This window comes from Carassius carassius, chromosome 4, assembly GCF_963082965.1.
Source record: "Carassius carassius chromosome 4, fCarCar2.1, whole genome shotgun sequence".
NCBI classification, from domain to species: Eukaryota; Metazoa; Chordata; class Actinopteri; order Cypriniformes; family Cyprinidae; genus Carassius; species Carassius carassius.
Window position 1 is genome coordinate 28,852,474 of NC_081758.1, and position 7,277 is coordinate 28,859,750.

The following is a 7,277-nucleotide window of genomic DNA, read 5'->3' on the forward strand; positions in this document are numbered from 1 at the left end:
TGGAGGGTGTGACATTTCATCCAATGATTCAAACGATGTCGGCAGGTAAGCGTCTTAAAGGAATAACAAGACAGCAAAATAAAGAGACCCATATATCTATACAACAGCAGTGTAAACAAAGACACTGAGAGCGTATGTATGCATGTCTTTACGTCTTCCCTTAAATTCAGCTAGCCTATACTTGAGGATGTACTATCAAGATTAATTTTTATAAATAATGCAAATAATTAACCATATGAACATTTACAATTCTATGTCTATACTATATTTAGATGTGCATAGTCTAAGTTTAAACAACATCCTGATATGTTGCTGTACACAATATTTTCATTTAGTTTAGATTACACATATTATGCACTGTTAAGTGCACATTAGACCTTGGTTTTATCAAAATCTTATTTTGGTCTTTTGCCACTTTTCATTGCACAGGAAATTGTAATCCGTAAAAAACGGGGATAGAGAGAGAAAAGTGTTTCATTTCCCGGTTGTACGCCAGTCGTTTTCCTATTTTGTATTCAGATCAGTTTATGCAATCAAATACATGAGGTATTTTCATTAAAGATGAGTGAGCTAATCTTAACTCAGTTTCAATCAAAGCAGACAACCACCCACAGCTATCCTTAAAGGGATGGTTCACTTTCAAATTAAATTTTGATAAGTTTTAGCTTACCTCAAGGGCATCCAAGATGTAGGTTTCTTTGTTTCAGCAAGATTTCCCATTTTGATATTTTTAGGTCAAACCGTTCTTGTCCGTGCCTCATATAATGGAGGTCTATGGTCACCACCTCAAAGAGCATGCACAGAGGAGTCCAAATTAAACAATTCCCCATCATCAGTACACATTGATGACCTAAGACACGAAACGAGCTGTTTGTGTAAGAAAACGAACAATATTTATATCGTTTTTACCTCTTCTACACAACCACAAGCGCGTGCTCTGGCTTAGTCTGCGCAAGCGCGGAAAGTGCCGGAAGTGATCTCTCGTGCGTGTACATCACTCATTGTTTACACTTACTGTCTATGGTTTACACAGAGATTTCGGAAGTGTTACTGTGACGAGTGGGGCGGGGCCGAGGGACATGGGAGCGAGGCCGGTGGAGTGATTGGAGATGAGCTACACCTGTTCGACCCGCCGGTCTCGAGGCCCATGGAGGAGATGGAAGGATATAAAACTGGAGCGACGACAGTGAAGGACGAGAGAGGACCAGGCCTGGGATTTTAGTTGTGTTTTGGTTTTATTTTGCGCGCATCAGTCGTCCGTGAGGGGCTGATGCGCTGCTTTGTGTTTATTTTGATCATTAAAGTTTTCTGTTGTTTGTGCGCCGGTTCCCGCCTCCTTCTTCCGGATGAATACAAAGGTTTATTATCGTTACAGTTACCTTTCACTGCGAAGATCTAAACATATTTAGATGTACAGGAAATTGCAATGGAAGACGATTTCAATATATCCATAGACAATGTTTAATTTTTTTCACAACCATATTTATTTGAACCAGAATACACAGATCAAGTACTCAGGAGCGATCCGCTGCAGCAGCATGTCTTCAAGCCACAGAGAGACAGAGATCTCTTCAAAATTGGTGGTGTTTTAGTAGCAAGTGTTGTGAGATGCCAACAGAAGTGGAGAGCATATGTTGTCATGAATGGAACAACTATAAGACGAGGACGAGGACATTGACAGTATCGCATCACACACCTGCCTGACTGAAGTTCCTGAGTTTTCTCTGCTGTTGAGATGCAGCGTTTTGCACGTTGTGTTTAGTTTGCTACATATAAACTGGAGGCGACGTCCAATGCCAGAGAGACCCAAAGGCACGCTGTCAATAGAGTGAGTAATGTGTTGTATTTTTATTATAATCGCAACCATTATAGGGTGCATTATAAACAAATTAATTAATTACAATTACTGCATTATATTTCAGACAGTGCAGATTGGTGGCGTATCGTGTGGTAAACAGTAAACAATGAGTGACGTTCATGCGCGAGAGATCACTTCCGGCGCTTTCCGTGCTTGCGCAGACTAAGTCAGAGCGCGAGCGCACGTCACATCAGGAAGCACTCGCGCACTCAGATCAGTTCGACGTGGTTGTGTACAAGAGGTAAAAACTATATAAATACTGTTCGTTTTCTTACACAAACAGCTCTTTTCGTGTCTTAGGTCATCAATGTGTACTTACGATGGGGAATTGTTTAATTTGGACTCCTCTGTGCATGCTCTTTGAGGTGGTGACCATAGACCTCCATTATATGAGTCACAGACCAGAACGGTTTGACCTAAAAATATCAAAATGGGAAATACTGCGGAAACAAAGAAACCTACATCTTGGATGTCCTTGAGGTAAGCTAAAACATACCAAAATTTAATTTGAAAGTGAACTATCCCTTTAAGAACTGGCTGTCAGAAATTAACTCACATGCCAGTCTAAACTTGTGTGTGAGAAAGAGATTTGCACTTGTGTTGTCATGGACACTTGTCTTATCAGACTAAACCTGAGCACTGTTTTTGTTTTGCCCAGCAGGCTAATGTATGACCGTAAAGTATGAGGAAATGACCTTATAAAGGGTGCCCACACAGGCTCTTTTCTGTGGCCCTGACAGCCATGCAGGTGGCTGTGATGTCATGGGATGTCCCAGAAAGGAGTATGCAAGCTATATTTATCATTTCCAGTAACATTGCATGTTTATTTGCATAATGACAACAAATCTTTAGATAGAAGCTTGACATGGAAACATGCAGAGATTAAAGGGATTGACTAGATCAGGGGTTCTTAACCTTTTTGATGTCGGGGCCCAAATTTTACAGTACAAAGTGGCCCAGGGCCCAATCAGATATTAGCACTGCATTGGTTTATTGATCTCACCCTTGGTTTGATTTGTATTCAATAACTCGCCTTTTAACAGTATATTATTCATGTGTATATAAACCTGCACATACAACAAGATGCCAAACACACAATTCAGGGAACAAATCAATCTGCATCAAGAACAAAATTAAAAGATTTTACTAAGACAAAAATAATAATAATATAAATAAAAATAAATAAAATAAAAACAAAATATTTTGCTTAAATAAATTCAAAATAATATTTTTCAAATTAAATAAGTTGTAAATGAAAATTGAAATAAAGTGCAATTGAAAAAAATATAGCTTTATAATCTTCATAATAAAAAAAGGGCTGCTTTTATTCTTTCTAGCAACTGATGCTGTATGTCTGTGGCCATGGCCGCGATACGATTTGGTCTCCACTTTTCCACTTTAAAATGTCTCCGCCTGTTTCACACACAGGCTACTCCGTCTGCAGTGCGCATGCAGTCCGTGTGAGTTTTGTATGTGGTGCAGAAGAAGCACGGACTCATTGAGCTTTCACACAGGACGCGTTTGCAGTCCGCTACTGATCCACGGCTGTTTAGTCCACAAACACAACATTTGTTCATTATTTTATATTTAAAATCATGTAAAAAAATTAAAACAACAGTCTATGGTCCAACACTGTTTTTCTTGATTTCTTTGTGTTCTAACATGGTTGGCTAAATGTTAATGTTTTGTCCGGTTTAATTATGTTTATTCCAGTCATGCAACTACTGCAATTAAACTCCACACCACTTCCCTTTTTTAATTGTCCTTGTAAAAAGGATCGGAGGTGTCATATAATAATGTAAGGTTTTTCAAATTTAAGGATGAACCTCTTGTCATCTATTTCTGGCCTGTGAAATATGATTGGGAGTCTGCACAGGGTATTTATTTTGAAATGCACATGATTTTTTACTTCTATTTTGTATTTTCTGTGCGTTTTGGACGCGAGGTGCATCAGAAATAGACCAGGCGCCTATCTTTAGTGAAGCGATGCGGAGAGCAGCTTCTGGGGCGCTTTTGAAAAGTGCCAAGGAGCGTCTGTTGTAAACACAAGCATAGACTAGAGTGGCTGCGATCAGCTCCGGTAGTCCCGTCGGAGCCGTAACGCGCCGCAGACGTGTGCAGTGGAAATCAGGGGTGAAACCATAGACAGTAAAAGAAATGGACACAGCGACCCCATTGGAACTCAATTGAGACAAGTGAAGCCCATTTTAAACTATTTTTAGCACTTCCGTTTCTGACTCAAACTAAGCTTGATGACATCTGCAACCTGTCTGACAGATGTAAATCTTCTAGTAGCTGTGCGTGCAAACTGCCATCGTTAATCTTGCAGAGACGGCGAGCTTGAGCGGGGAGTTCTTTGGCGTGAGTGAGCAGGAGTAAGTATTCTGATTAATTATTTTGTATAGTATTTTAAAATGTAACGCCAGGGCTTGTATCTATGGGCTTCTCTCTTGACGTCTCCCCGATTGCCTGCGAGCTTCTCCTCCTGTCTGTACGATTATTTCTCTACTGTGCGACAGAGAGTCGAGTGGTTATGACGCAATTGTTAGCCTATTTTTACAAAAACTGTTTCTACGGGGCCTTAATGTAACATAGAAGGTAATGGAGCCCTTTATACATTGTCGTGTATCTTTAGAAATAAATAATGGACAAATGGAGTCTTTAAATGCCTTAGATGTAAAGTTATTCGCTGTCAAAGTGACGCCAAAATGAATGGGAGTCAATGGGATGCTAACGCAAGTGAAGTTCTGCTACAAGATGGCGGCACGCGGCCGACTTTAACTTCCGGTTGACTTCCTTCCCACCTGGGTGAAACAGGCGTAACTTTTGCTACAGGCTACGGTTGACTGAGTGTCTTCTTCTGCTGATTAGCGCTTGTTAAACAACTAACTGAGGCATTAGTGCCACTAGTGGTGGGATGGTGTATTGTAACTGTCTCATGGATAACAGTGGTCATTCTGGTGGACCCACGGCCCTCGCGGCCCACAGGTGAAAAACGTAAAGTTTTTTGCGGCCCTCCAGGTGGCGCTCACGGCCCAAGCGTGGGCCGCGGCCCTATGGTTAAGAATAGGTGGACTAGATTGCTGTGAAATGTGGTACTGCTTACGCACTTGTTTCTGCTGCACACTTGTGAGGCTTTGAGTGAAATGAAAGGCTGGTAACCCATTCCAAAACTTTTTTTACCAGTAGAAGCCAACAGAACATGGGCTCCCAGTGTATTATGTAAGGCAGATGTCAGAACCTTGCAAACTACAAAAAGAGTAGCTTAGGGACGTGGACAATTTTATATTTTCATCAGAATATAATAACCACTGATATTAGCATGTGTAGATGGACATTTTTGGTTTGGCTTAGCTGTCTATTCTTACTGTCTAACAGATCCCCGATGCTTGGCTGTTAGAGTCACAGTTGGCTACCGTGGCTTTGGCAGCACATCCTGGTTTGAGACATTTGGATGGCAAGTTGTGACTAATTTCATAAGAGGTCACCCAGTATAAACTTATTGGTGAGGGGAAATATCTTCTAGCCTTCCAGATCTGTGCAGTCCCTCACCACCAGGTTTTCCAGTTGATGGAAAACCTGTGTCTCTTTTTCCTTAATATAAACAAAGGACTTTACCTCAGTTGCCATTTTCATGTATTATTGGTCCCTAGCAGTAGTAAATTAGAATGTTGCAATTTATCATTCTCGTCTTGGTTTTCTTGCTGTTGCTCTTTGCAAAATCTCAAACAAAACTGTTGTGATTTTTGGGCCAAAAGCATGATGTTGAGTTTGATATTGCTTTAATACAGCAGTTTAAAAACAAGTTAATATTGAGTCACTTACATTTTACATCCAGTATAGCAGTTTTTTCTGTTCATAATTGTTGCTGCCAAATTAACTTTTGCACTTTTCCAAGCAGCACCATTTCTAATCGTGTGCTTCAGTGTCTTGCTTATAAAGACAATTGTTTCATCCCTTATTGAATCACAGTTTATATATAGATTGGTTTTGTAAATGATTTAATGACTTGCTTATCACCACCCACTGGCGTAACTATGTGACTAGCATAGTACACTCTTATGTTTTCCTGTATGTTAGTATTTCCTAGCTCTAATTTAATGTATGTATTGTAATATAGATCATAAAGTGAATTCTTATTTATAGTCTGTATCCTCCACATTGATGCCTGTGTTACAAAGATAAATAGAAGAATAGAAAGAAAGAGCAATAGTGACTAATGGACTCAGGGCTGATGTTATGATTCAGCTGCTCCAGCCTCACATCCAGCACCATTGATCCCACACACATTGATCCCTCTGACCTGCCAATAAACACATGCTTCTTCTCCATTAAAAAACAATTGCATTTGTATTTGTTCCACTGGGCTGTTCTCATAGGCTCTGTACTCTGGCCCTGTGGCTGAGGCTGTGGGAGTTATTGGTGGTTTGAGGGAAGGGAAGCGGTGGGTCACAAATAGTTCGGGCTGGATTTATGAGTTGATGCTTAGTGCCTTTCTATGAACCAGACCCCAGAACATCACAGAGAGAGTCTACTCGTTTGGTCTCAGATTCAGACCAGTCTAGTAAAGCTGAGAATAGATTTTCACTAACTGAGCCTAGAATGATCTGGGAGGAATTTCCTCAAATGAATTACTTGTAAAACAAATGAGCAATGAAAATGATTTAGGAGTTGCTGGTTTGGTGTTTCATAACCTGAATCCTATTCGAGAATGAGCCCATAACAGTTCATTTCAGAATTAAAGACTCCAAAATGCTGGTGAAATATTGATGATAATGTCATTTTCATTCTAATCTGCATCGCAGTTGCTTATAAAACACACCATTACGTCTTAATACAGGTTTTGAACATTAAATATGCCGCAGATAATGCAACCGAAACAAACCGTCGCTGTAAGCAATAGACATCTAGCCCCTGCAATATTGCTTGTCATACGACAGATGGCGCTATTGGGTTATTTTTCTCCACTGATGAGTGAGTTTGCTGGACTCTGGTTTGTAAAGATGATGGCAGTATAAGACTAGAAGTGAAAAGCCAGTGTGCTGTAAATTAAAATATGTTACAAGAATGCTATGACATATTAAACGCTTGAAATATTTTATTTAATTACTTACGGCTGCACTGGACTTCAGCACACCTTGCAGTCACTGCACAAGCTTTTAAGAAAATTGTATCCATTTTCTTCAATAAAGTTTTAGTGGATTTTTAGTCTAACAAAATAATCTCCATATGGCGCATGTCTTCATTCCAGTATGTTTTAATAAACTTAAGTTACAGCTACATATGTTTAAGTTATGAAGACTATATGGTTATATAAAAATACTTATGTAGAAAATAAGTGCTTCTGATATTTCTTTATTTTTTAATTAACATTTCCCCCATTACATACTGTATGTAAATTGTAATGCAAAATGATGTG